A 14,407-nucleotide genomic window follows, 5' to 3' on the forward strand; every position below is an offset into this window, starting at 1 on the left:
TAGAATACAGTACAGTAAGAGAACACCCCTCGGGAAGCAAGTGAAGTGTTCTTATAGCTGAAGTGTTCTCTAAGACCGTTAGCCACCAGACACAATATGAATCAATACATAAATAAATACATATGTATTACTTGTCATGACGCACATGCATCAACATATGAAATGAACTAAATAAGTAAAAGCAAAACAATAGGCAAGTGTATGTTAATAAACTGTAATAATAAAGTAACAGACAAATTAACGTTAATAAAATTATAGCAAAACAACAAGTCAAAAAGCTTAAATCACTATGTACTATGAAATTAGCTGGTGGGTGTGTTTCGGGCTATCACAATGTCAGAGGCAAAAATAATGGCTGTTACTTAGGGATAACAATGTTAAAAAACTGTCAAACTAAATTAACACAGCACCCCTACGCACGTTACAAAATGCAGCAAGATACAAGACATGCTTATTATTTAACAGAATGGTGAAGCAACTCACCAGAACAGGAAACACCAAATTGTTCAGCGACGTGTGTCTGATTCTTCAAATGCTCGAACAATTTCCAACTTTGTGTAGCAAGAGAAACTGTGGTGCATTTTGCATTTGTTTACATGCCATTTTGTAGCGGTGCATTCGTGGAAATCAGAATACAAAACAATTCAATGATAAGATGCCGGTTCTGGAAAGATTTAATAAACCAATCAGTGTCCCTCAAGACACTCTCACAAGTATCAGTTGTGGATGAATCGCTGTCTGTGTTTCACCACAAGGGTGTTCCCTTAGGTGAATTGTTCCCTTAAGAGGTGTTCCTAAACGCGGAGACTACTATATATAGTTAAACATGCACTGCTCTTGCGAAACAGGAGCATGGTTCAGGGGGCAGGAGGAAGGGATCCTCTCCTACCTTCAATTAGCTTGCTATTTAAACCCTAGTTCAAGCACTTCTCCCTGTTTCCCTTTTTGCTTCTCAGTCTTCCCCTCCACCACCCCACTCCTCAAGAGTGGTTCACAGCGAGCCAGAGGGCGACCCCTGGACAAGAAAAATAAGACAACCAGGACACAAGCACAAACCAATCTATCCCTGCACAGACATTGACCCTGTTCACTGAATAATTATTGTATCAGCTGTTTTTGTTCCTAAAAGAACATAAGAAAATAAGAACATAAGAAATTCAAGAACAAGGAAAGGCCATTCGGCCCACCTGTGCTCGCTCACTTCGATGCCAGCGTGATCTTTTAGCACTCAGGAGAGGAAAAACAAAAACCCCTAACCAGGTTAGTAGAGGAAATGAAACACTGGGAATCCATGGCTAGATGGACCGCCCTTCCTCCAGGCGGTTAGCTAAAGGTCTTAATGTGGTCGCAGAGAGGGTTATACAATATTGTTCATGATCCAGTCTATTCTTAAAGGATCCGAGAGTCTCTGCTTCAACAACTCTGTCAGGCAGCCTGTTCCAATAGTTTACCACCCTTTCTGTGAAAAAGCTCCTTCTCCCCTTGGTTCTGAATATGCCCTTCTTCAGTTTCCATCCATGGCCCCTGGTTCTGTTCTCTGTGACCTGTGAAAAATAATCACAGCAGTTCCTTTGTTAAACGCCTTGACAATTTTAAATACCTCTATTAAGTGGCCTCTGACTCTCCTTCTTTGTGGTCCAGGTAATTTATATAGATTAGGAATAACAATGGTCGCAATACTCGTTTGATGCCTGGCCTCTAATTATAACTCTTGCTTTTTATCTTGTAACCAGTTATGAATCCATGCTGCTACTTTACCGTTTATTCCTACTGATTTAATCTTTAGGTATAGTCTTCCGTGCAATACTTTGTCAAAAGCTTTTAGTAGCCACCTCCTGAAAAAAATCTAGTAAATTAGTTATACAAGATCTACCCTTCCTAAAGCCATGCTGGTTGTTCCCTATAATGTCATTACTATAATGTTGTTACTATACTTTTCAAATACAGGAATAATATTTTCAGTCCAGTGGGAAGGCTCCTTTATTTATAGATTTGTTGAATATATAACATATTGGTTTAAAAATCTGTTCTCTAGTTTCCCTGAGGACTCCTGGACAGATTCCATCGGGCCCTGGGGATTTGTTTATTTTAGGTGCTGCTAGCGCCATTCTCTTTTATAGCAAACTCTGGTAATTATGTTTGTGTACATTCTGTTAACATAGATATATTGTAGAAATCTTCCTTTGTTAATAATTGTATAAAATATTGATTAAGTACATCTGTGATTTGTTTGTATTTAGTCACTAAATTACCACTGCTGTCACGTAAACTAATGACTTCCTCTTTCAGTTTCCTTTTAGCATTAACAGATTGAAAAAAACTCTTTTGGATTAAGTTTACTATCTATCATTACTTGACCCTCGAATTCCCTTTTCGCTCTCCTAGTGTGTTTTTTAAGGTCTCTACAGGCCTCTCTGTATTCTATTTGTGAGGCTGCTCCCTTTGATTTAATAGAAAGATATACTTTTATTTTGTTTTTAATACCCAGCTCAATAGATAGATTTACCCATCGTGGTTTATTTTTCTTAAGTTTACCTTTTATCATTTTTGGTATAAATGTATCCTGCATTTATAACATTGTATCCCTAAATGTAATCCAATTGTTTTCAACTTCTCCTGGAATTGTATACCATTGTCTTTGATTTATGTACTGCCCTTGATTTATTTGGCTCTATTACCCGTAAGTTGTGGATCCTTGCTTTGTTGTTTGTTAATACCAAATCTAGACATGAATTGTATCCAGTCGGGTCATTTACCAGTTGTGATAAGAAACATTCTTGCACTAATTCTCCCATGTCTGAACTGTTGTCTGAGGTCATGTGATCCTAGTTTATGTTTGGGAAGTTGAACTTTCCCATAATTAAGGTGTCCCCTTCCTTACTTAATATTTTGATGATTGCATAAGTTTTCGTTTAATGATTCATCAGAACTTGGGGGCCTATAGCAGTCTCTCACTATTAAACCATTAGATTTGTTTTCATTTAATTGAATCCATATTGATTCACTGTTGTTGCCATTATTTTCCAGTATTTCCCATTCTGTCATTTTTCTTGGTCTGTCTTTCCTAACTAACCTATATCCTTCAATGTTGACCTTGACTCCATCATTTGGAGTTAACCAGGATTCCATTATTCCCATAATGGCTTCTACTTACAGGAATGTGTTTCTAATGCTTCTTGCATTTAAATATAGGCATATACGTTTATGAACATCAGTGACTATTTGATTGTACTTGTTTGTTGTATTCTTGTTCCACTCTGCATCATTTCCAGTCGTTTTTAATTATTGTATTTGTTGTTTGCTGTGTAGTTTGTAGTGTAACTCCCCTTGGCTATAGTCTTGGCTCTAGCCTCCTTGCCCCCCAAGTCCCTAGTTTAAACTCTGCCTGATTACTCTGTTACCTGTCTCCCCCTGTGCACTGGATCTAAGGGCTTCCACTAGGAAGAAACAGTATTTTTTAGAGAACAATACAATAATGAAGGTGAATGTGTCACATCATGCAAAACTAATTGCACATGCAGTAATGTGGTCAACAGTGATCAGAAGCCTTCTGTGAACAGCTACAGAGAGGCCATTCAAAACACAGGAAATAATATGCAAAAAACAGAGATATCATTAGAAAAGGAGCATTTACACATTGGAAAATGTAAATGTATCCACATCTTACTTTCATTTGTTATATATACAGTCAACCTCGATTAACTCAACATCCCATGGGGATGCCATTTAATGTTGACGGTGTGTCGAGTTAACCACGGGTGCACATGAGCCATGGCATTAACATGCATATAAAATAAGTAACAGAACTCACATGTGTACAGTATTTACAAGTTTATTTTAGTTAAATGTCCTTATGAAAACAGTTGAAAGAACTGCAGTGAATGAATCAATTACAGTCAGTATACAGTACTGTACAAACTCAGTACAACTCTTATAGTTTGATTGAAATAAGAATTACTAAAATAACTACAGCGTTATTTTTAGTAAAAACAATCCAACCACAAACTGTTGACTTTACTTTTAGTTATTGGCTTGTACTGTATAGTTTGATGGCTTAAATAGCAAAAGTTAATAAATGTACATTCTACAGAATTAACTCTGTGAACAAAAACAATAATAAACAACTTACAGTTTAACACAGAAATCAAACATTGTTGATTGTTTCGCATACAAAAACACGTTCTGCTGACAAACTTGTTATCCTGAATAACCTGAGCTTTAAAGCCAATTGAACGAGAATTAATTTTTCGCATCTCGCTCATTGTGAACTGTTACTTGTTTGTAACCAGCTGCACTTGGTGTTTGCAAATGAATGAACGGTCCTTTTCCAGCGGGAGGTCAGTCACGTGAAATGGCAGTGACTACTACAATGGCCACTAGTCTTTTTAATAGTTTTTATCCATATAAAATGCACCTATTTTATATGGAGAAAATCCAGGACCAAGACTGTCTATTGAATTAAGTGAAGATGTCGAGTTATCCACCAGTCGAGTTAACCGAGATTGACTGTATATATATATATATATAAAAATCCGAAAGCAAAACAGACTATTTTAAAACTGGAATTCATATTTTTTTCTTTTTTTCTTTCTAAGTAAACAGACCCTTATCATCATCATCCATCATCAGAATAATAATACTAATACGACTAAGACTATGACTATGACTACTAATAAATGCATACTTATTTTATCAATGTTATCGATAAATACCAATATTTTATAAATAAGTCACATTATAGTATTAAACATACCTGAAGTAACTCTTTCGGCTTCTTTTTTTGTCATATAAATTGACAAAAAAAAGTCTCCATCCCCCAGAGTCAAAGAAATGTTCTCCCAGCTGTCACCATTACTGTTTTACGCAAACTACGTCTTCAGAGTGTTCAACTAATTAAGCATTTGACTATGAAGGAGTTTATATTAATTCAGCCAATATTGAAAACGAAGACTGAAATCCGAGGCTGTGATGAATGCCTGAGTGTGTTGTGGGTAGGGTGGTTAAGCTCCGACATGGGCACCGCTCTGATAGCAGTAGGGGAAATGCATGCTTGGGGGATGAACCGGAAGTGGCGAAGACCCAGAAGGAGGCGGGCCTGGCCCGGAAAGAACTAAAAGCAGGGCACTTCGATGGGAAAGCATCCTGGGAGGCCTACTGGGTGAAATTTGAGATGGTAGCCCGGTCTAATGCATGGAGTGAGGAAGAAAAAGTGGTTCAATTAACTGCAGCTTTATAAGGAGAAGCACTTAAAACCCTGCTTGATGTAAATCACAGTGAACTGTTGGATTACAAGGCTGTCAGCCTGGCTCTTGATTGCCGTTTTGGGGGGACTGAACCTGCCCTCATCTTGCGGCAGCGATTGGCCACCTGCCTTCGCTGTTCCAGAGAACCACTGGGCTAATATGGGTACGACGGTTTCACCACTGCCGCAAAGGAAGACCTGGCTATCGAGGCTTTCCTCCGCAGCCTCACCCCCAACGACCTGTGCCACCATGTTCGCCTCACCACTCCAACGATGCTGGACACTGTGCTCTCCCAGGCCAAACTGGTGGAAGTGGTCCTGGGAGAGCAGACGCTGCCTTCAGCCCGCCCCCTTCAGCCCGCCCCCTTCAGCCCGCCCCCTTCAAGCAGCTGCTGCCTTCAGCCCCCTTCAAGCAGTCGCCCGATTCAGTGCTCGCCGCACCTAAGGTCCTACTGCCTCAAACACGGGGATTAAATCTGACGCTCAGACTGCGGATGGCCCAGTCGGGGGAGTCTGTGCCCCTCATCTGCTGGCGCAGTGGATGGCCGGGGCACATCCGACGTCGCTGGCGGACCTCACTCGCCGCCGGACCTCACTCGCCGCCCTGCCACCCACTCCACAGGGAAAGGAGCCAGGACCCCAAGTGAACAGCCTTCAACCCAGTCACGACCCTGCCTGGTCCAACCACTGCCACCCAGGGGGGGACAACTGCTATGTGGTGGTTCGGATCAAAGGAGTCTCCTGCCATGCCCTACTGGATACCGGGTCCACCGTAACGCTCTTGCACCCTGACTTGTTGCCAGAGCACCGCTGACCACAGTGACTGGTGAAGAAACCGCCATGAGGGGCCGGAGTCAGATGCAGATTAACATAGCCGGCCGCACCTTCTTCCACGTGGTGTGGGTGGTGGAATTCCAGGAGCCCTGCATCCTAGGGCTGGACTTCCCCCAATTCGCCGGGGGACTACTTGACGTGCAAGCAGGTACTGTGCAGTTCCGTGGTGGGCCACCAGTGCGCCTACAAGCATGCAAACCACTAAAGAGCTCAGGCATGGTTGCACACCGAGCCCAGGTCCCCTCAACAGCCAGGTCCCCTGCGAATGACCTGGCAGCTGAGGAAGCTGCTGCGTGCAAAGTGTGGACAGAGAACTGTGAGGACCTACAAGCCGAGCAACGCCAAAGGCTCTGGGACCTGCTGCACGGGTTCCGCTACAGCTTTGCCACTGCACCCGAGGGTGTTGGAAGAACCCATATCGTCCAACATCATATTGACACTGGGGGTGCCCACCTGATCAAACAACGCCCCCGTCGGATGCTGCAAGCTCGCCAGGCTGCTGCTGACCAAGCCCTGGAGGAAATGAGGGCTGCCGGTATCATCGAGCCGTCTGACAGTCCTTGGGCATCACCTGTGGTCCTGGTTCCTAAGAAGGATGGTACATGGAGGTTCTGTGTTGACTACCACCGACAGAATGAGGTGACGCTCAAGGACTCCTACCCCCTACCACGAATTGATGAATTACTTGACCTGGTCCCTGGACTGGAAAAGCGGCTATTGGCAGGTAGTCCTGACCCCCGAAGCCAGGCCGCCAATGCGATGCATGTACAAGGATCCCCAGGATCAGTCCCGCACCCCCCTCCAGCAGTACCGGGTGGGACAGGGTCGTCATGGACATACTGGGGCCCTTCCCACGCTCTTCCAGGGTCTAACCATTTTGTGTTGGTGGCTCTGAACTACTTTACGAAGTGGCCTGAGGCCTACGCCATGCCCGACCAAGAGGTGGAGACTGTGGCGGAGGCATTGGTCGAGGGCCTCATGAGTCCTTTTGGGGTCCCGGACGAGTTACACTCAGATCAAGGGAAGAACTTCGAATCCTGAGTCTTCACTGAAATGTGTTCTCAGCTGGGTGTGCACATGACCTACACCACCCCACTGCACCCCCAAAGTGACAGGCTAGTTGAGCGGTTCAACTGAACCCTTGGAGCTCAACTGGCCCTAGTTCTGGCCACCGATCAGTGAGACTGGGACCTCCAGTTGCCCCTGGTATTGCTAGCCTGCCGCACGGTGGTACAAGAGTCGACCACCTGCACTCCTGCACTTCTCAGTGCGCCTAGGGGAGGTGGTCTACAGGGTCTGTCTACCTCCCCGGGGCAGGACTGTCATTCTCCACCAGGACCGCCTAGCACCCTATCGCAGGCGGTTCCTGCCCCCCTTTCTCACCAGGTCCTCTGCTTCTGATCCTCGGTCCCCGAGGCCCCCGCCCAGCTTCCCTGTTGCTTCCCTCTTCTCCCTCACCTGTTGCCCCAGTCCCCCGCCCTCCCTGTCGGCTGCCCCATGTACAAGGTCCCGGCCTCCCCCACTTGCGTTGAAAGAGCTCGACTCTGCTCCTTTGGTTGCCTCATCACCTGTTCAGCCGCCTGTCCAGTCGTCTGCTCCCGTTTAGCATCCCTTCAGGATGAGAAGGCTTCCAGATCGTTATGATGATTTCGTCCTTCCTTGAGGGCGAGGGACTGCTGTATCGCTGCCCCTGAAGGGACTGTAAACAGTTGTGTGTCTGTTTGTTTGTTTGCCATTTTGTGTATTGTGAGACCGCCTATGCCATTAGGGGAATTGGGGGGGTTGTAAAAGTATGTGGGGTAGGGGAGATCATTTGGGGATCATAGGAGCGTGAGTGTGTGTGTGTCTGCCAGTGTGTTTGGGGGTAAATGGGGAAACGAGTGTGGAATATATTAAAATAAATATACATGTGCTGCATTTTGTAATCTATGCGATTTATTAGATCAAGAAATTTGTCATAGATGGATCTCAAATACCAATTTTGGTCCCTGCTGTGGATGAGCACCTGTATATGCAGGAAACTTTTTAATGCCGTTTAATGCCAGGGTCCTGTTGTAGAGGGGTGCCCTGGAGGCCCTAAACTTCAGAGGTGAAAAATCAAAGTTTCATTTTTTTTCTGAAAATTAATCATTCCCATTATCTATGCAGGCAGTGCTCGCGGTGCCTGCCTAAAATCCAGCAACTAGTTGTGTCACGTGACCGACATGGTGCCCTATGATTGGCTCAGTCTTATCCTCTCATATGCACAAAGGCAGAGGAGAGTTTACCGGTAGAAAATGTGTTTTGTTGTACATGTATAATAATAAATATTTAAAATAAAAACTTTACTAACAGGTATAAATAATACCTTTTATTTAATTTAAGGTAGATCTACATTTGTAGCGAGCGATGCGAACGAATAATTTAGAAGTGACTGGAATGTATGGGTGCGTCTACACCGACTGCGAGCTTCCAGTCTGGATGAAGTGAGTGACTCCACAGGAATAGAAATGTCGCAAGTGACTAGAGTGAAACAGACCAATCAGAAGCAAAGTCAGTTGCCACTCACGAAACGGCATCCACATTAAAGATGAGGGGGCCCTACGCTAACCCATATTTTGGGGGCCCTATGCACAATAGCTTGTGAAACGGTGTTGTAATTAACAGCCTGTAGGTAAAGTGTATCAGCAAGGACAGCTTTCAGTTCTACGTCAGATACATGTTCACCATTTAGGACTTGCAAAACAAATTCAATGTGTAACACATACTGATCTTGGGCATCAGTCGACTCGTCAGTGACCAGCAACCAGACTATGGTAAATTGGTAAAACAATCTCCTGCTTGTGATACTCGGTGACTTTAGGTAAGTATTCTCGTCTCAGCTGGGCTGATGAAGGAATCGTCCCACCATTTACGTAAATTTTGGTTGTCCAATTTTTCTAAATGGATATTTGCGCAAACAAACACCTCTGTCAAGTCAAAATGTTATGTGTTTCGTGCTTCACGGTTTTCAGTGAACTTTTGGAACATGGAAGTCACCATTTTTTGTTTCTTTGCAAGTAAATCAGTCACGGTACTACTCTAGATTTCCGCCTTTCTCTTTCAGTGAATACTTGAATCTAAATGCTTGTTAACAGACGAGTTTTGGTAGTGATTACTTGTTTACAGTGTGTAGTATTTTAATTTCCTGCCTAGATTGCATATACTGTAGTCACATGACAATCACTGCACAGCACTATGTGCATGGCGAATGTAGCACACATGCAAACACAGAGCTGTACAGGTTAGTGATTTTTTTTGGTATGAAATACAGATAATTATGAAATAATGTATTTTTATTTCTTAAAAATATTGAAAAATTCTGGTACTGGGCTAATTTCACGATTTCCTTGCAATATACAAAGGGAGAGAGAAAGCCAGCCTCCTGCATTATACACGTTTACTTTTACCTGCCTTTTTTTTCAAAAATTCAAACCCACTGATTAAAGTTTCTAAAAGAGTCATACTGTGCACATTTGAGACAGGAAAGGTTTTTAAAGGTCTCTAAAACTGAAATAAATGAATGTAAATTGAGCCTGATTCATACACTTTATCCTGCAGACACCTCTGATGTAGAACTCTGCATAGATATTTCCCAGGAGGTAGTGGGCGTGGAGCATTTGGTATTGTACATTAGCAGGAAGCTACAGACCAAGTATGTTGTAATCGAGAAGGAATTTCAAGCTATCATAAAATGTAAAAAATGTACCGAAATCAAGTTTATTTGCGCCTCTCTTCCTGTGTGAGTGTGTGGCCTAGCCGCCCACAAGCAGTTTTTGTAAAATGGCCCAAAAACGTCAACCTCACGTGGGCCCCAATTCTGCTGGGGGCTCTACGCTATAGAGTAATTTGCGTAGAGGTTAATCCGGCCCTGCACATCCAGGACCAGCTTCCAGGCACAGCCCCAGGGTCTGTCCCAATCCCTGCCCCATCCCCAGTTCCAGGATAAGCCCCACCTACAACAGCTTTAATGCAGTATGGACTGTTGAGACTGTGGGAGAGGCTGAACCAGAAGGGGAAATTATGTAAATAGTTGTTTGTGTACTGTTTTGTGGGTGGCGGGTGTGTATTGTGTTGAATTACTGCGAGCATGATTGTGTGCGTTTTACCTCTTCTGTCAGCGGGACCTCTCTCCCCTGGGTGTGTGGCGACTTCACTCTCATTTTGGTGTGTGTTGGCTTCGCTTGCTTGTTCTGTAGTCTTTGTGCTGCATGAGTGGTGTTGTGAATAGGCCACCTCTACCTTGTGTGAGATTGGGTTGGAGAACAAAATTTGCTCGCATCGCACGTGTCGCTCTCTTTGTGTAGATCCACCTTTAGTCTTGCTTGCTAGCCAGCAGCGTATCATTATTAGTTCATTGAACAGAGTAGGACTAGTATCTAGGCTATGTAATTTATCCAGTGACAGTGTAAAGTGACTAATTATAATAGCCATTTCTATTAGTTACCAATGTTTGGTTTTAAGAAATATGAAAGTAGTAGAAGTAAGCAGAGGATTTCAAAGAACATTTTTCTTCACAACAGTTGCTAAGCATAGGCTATATTGAACGGCCCGCCAGCCGACTCATGCAGTGACATCATAGTCATACATGTACATGTATACCTTATATACAGTACACTGGCAGACCAAACCGAGTTTTGAATTGTGTAAAGCAGTGGTGCGCAACTCGGTCCTGGAGGGCCGGTGTCCCTGCAGGTTTTTATTCCAGCTGCACCCTAAAGTACTTTATTGGACCTTATTAGAAGCTTAATTGGTCCAATTAACTAATTTAGGATATAGTTGGAACAAACACCAGGAGGGACACTGGCCCTCCATGACCTGAGTTGTGCACCACTGGTGTAAAGTATAGGCTATGAATGGAGATGAGACCCAGTAATTAGCTTTCAGTTTCGCTTGTTGCACCCTCTAGCGGCCTCTAGTGGCAACTACATCTGAAACTCACCTCCCTGAACTGAATGGTAATACGCAGTAATGTTTTCACCTATATTTCATAAATGAATTAATCATTTCTATATTTTCTTCACTTTAATGTAGTTAAAATGACCTATTAAAGCTCAATGAGCAAAACATTGGCAGAATTTTCTATTTTTGAGTGTGTGAGTTAAGTGTACCCTACCCGTTTCGCTAGCTACTACATGCAGTATATTCACAATTGACGAGACACCGGGAGCCAACAAAGTACAAGAAGCATGATAACAGCAAAATTGCTATGCATATCTTTACGTATTCATTTAAAAATCATGCGCGATTCATATTTTTTCAATGCATAAAACACCCAGTACGCAGCTGTTTACGTCCATTGATAAAGCATATTTTGCCAAACAGTAAATGTAAAACACACATTGCGGTAAAAGCACTTGATATGAACGTGCTCCTTGCAAATATTTCAATGCTGCACTTCTGCTTCTTCGTATCTCTTACGGTAAAGAAGACTGTAAAACATTGCTCATCTCAGTAAAAAGGGTACTTTTAATGACTTTGCATCTCAGATTATTGAATTGAATTGAATGGAAGGGCAGGGGCTGGACACAAACTGCTTCCAAAACGTTTCAAAAACGGTTTACCATTCAACTAATCAGCAAGCTTCGTAGATAAACAAGTCTCATGCTGATGTCAGTATTACTAACTCATCAGCTGCTATGAGGAGATCCATTACACCCTCCCTGCTAGCCTGGAATTTCAACATCAGGCTTTAACCATGACCACTTGCCTTCCCCGAGGATCTGCAGTGATTGTAGAATCACATGTCTTGTAAACCAGATTACATGCTATATCTAAAATGCGAAGACCATGGATGTGAAATAACCTTTTTCAACTACAGTGGTCAGGATTCTTTCCCACAGGGTGCCTCTGTAACTATTGGCATCTGAGCCCATTGAATGTAAAAGCAAGGGTTTGACATGAACCCAAACCATACCGTTAAAAGACAGCCTTACCATTCAACTAAACAGCAAGTTCTGTAGACAAGGGGTCAGTATGTGTGTTATGCTTATGTCAGTATTATTAACTCATCAGCCACTAAGGGGAGATCCATTACACCATCTCACATTTAAGGCCACCTTTTACGGTTCTGATTTGATCCAATTGACATCAATAAAAAGCCACCTTCAATATTAAGTCCACCCATGTATTAGCATAATTTCAAAGCTGCATAGCAATTTAGAATTTTTAATTGTAGAATTTGTCAGCAATATGATCAAATGATCACCAATAGAATTGTTTTAATTTCAATTTCTTGTTTAATTTATTGTGTCACTAGGTGGAGTGGTAGTGCAGTAAAACTTAGTTTGTGGACATAATCACCGAGCATTTACCACTGACACTGTACATTTTAAGCATTTTTTTAAAGAGAATGTTTTGTAACATGTCCTGTGACTTTTTTTTTTTTTTTTTTTTAAAGTTACTTCACCTCAGGACCAGGAGTATTTCAGAGAAAAAACATTTTTACTGGTTAACAGTAGCTTTCAATAAAGCATTTTTTAAAATGATATAAATAAAGCTCAAAATGTATACATTTGTGCAGTAATTTATCCCAAACTGATAAGCTTGTGCTCTGTTTCAAATCACAACATATGCAATATAGCACGATGTAACTTTGTGTTTCATTGTAAGGGCTTTATACACAATGATCCCTGGTTAAATGGGTTGACTGACCACGCTGTAGGGAAAAATAAAACTAAGAAACAATACTATTCAAGTCAAATATATGTTTATTTGTATAGCTCAGAAAATAATAACTTTAAATGGAGAGAGCTGCATGCTGTAGGCTACAGTGAGATCAAAAACTGAGCTCAGAGTAATACATTCAATGCAGTTTTAAAACTTTCAACACACACCCTTGCAGTGTCTACCCTCTATGTTCTATAGATGTGGTACAAGATATTCACAGTTAAACACAGTTAAACCAACACAAAGACATTCCTTTTACTTCATAAAGAGGCCCCTCACATTCCTGGCTCAAATACCACACTGTTTTGTCTGTTGCAGAAAATAACATTGTAAAGAAATAGTTGTTCTAATACATATATGTAGCACCCACAAGATTTAAGTAAAGTACTTACGTGTTTAATCCTGTGTAATATCTGGAAAATGCCTATTTTATTTTGTGTAAGCTAAAGTTCTATAGTTTAGGAGGCAGCCTGTTGGTGGCGCCATTCGAGAGGGATGGATATAGATCTGCATTGTTATTTGCTCTTCAGAATGTCACTGACCACTGGAGTGAAAGCAGCAACACGGACTCTGTCTCTCTTAACTGATATATTCAGGTTAGTATATGAGAGGTTTATTATATTCATATGAAACAATAACTTTGTTAGGACTACTTCAAAGATATTAAACATCTCGTATTGTTTAATTATGCCTTACAAAGCTTATAAAAATATATATTAAATGCTGTGTAGCCGTGAATATATATCTCTCTCAGGACTACATGCCCACGTGTTTAATGTGCAACGTGAGAAATAATTCAAATAATATTAGGATATATATTAATATATATTATAAAATATTAAAATAGGAGGAGTGGCAAACACTGTTGCAGCAGCAAAGGTCATTCAAAATTATCTAGACAGCATTCAGAACTGGGCAGACACATGGCAAATGACATTTAACAGAGAAAAGTGTAAAGTACTGCACACAGGCAATAAAAATGTGCATTATAAATATCATATGGGAGATACTGAAATTGAAGAAGGACTCTATGAAAAAGACCTAAGAGTTTATGTTGACTCAGAAATGTCTTCATCTAGACAATGTGGGGAAGCTATAAAAAAAGGCCAACAAGATGCTCGGATATATTGTGAGAAGTGTTGAATTTAAATCAAGGGAAGTAATGTTAAAACTTTACAATGCATTAGTAAGACCTCACCTAGAATATTGTGTTCAGTTCTGGTCACCTCGTTACAAAAAGGATATTGCTGCTCTAGAAAGAGTGCAAAGAAGAGCAACCAGAATTATCCCGGGTTTAAAAGGCATGTCGTGTGCAGACAGGCTAAAAGAATTGAATCTATTCAGTCTTGAACAAAGAAGACTACGCGGTGATCTGATTCAAGCATTCAGAATCCTAAAAGGTATAGACAATGTCGACCTAGTGGACTTTTTTGACCTGAATAAAGAAACAAGGAGTCACAAATGGAGATTAGATAAAGGGACATTCAGAACAGAAAATAGGAGGCACTTTTTTACACAGAGAATTGTGAGGGTCTGGAACCAACTCCCCAGTAATGTTGTTGAAGCTGACACCCTGGGATCCTTCAAGAAGCTGCTTGATGAGATTCTGAGATCAATAAGCTACTAATAACCAAACGAGCAAGA

Source organism: Acipenser ruthenus, chromosome 6 (assembly GCF_902713425.1).
Source record: "Acipenser ruthenus chromosome 6, fAciRut3.2 maternal haplotype, whole genome shotgun sequence".
In the NCBI taxonomy this organism is placed as follows: domain Eukaryota; kingdom Metazoa; phylum Chordata; class Actinopteri; order Acipenseriformes; family Acipenseridae; genus Acipenser; species Acipenser ruthenus.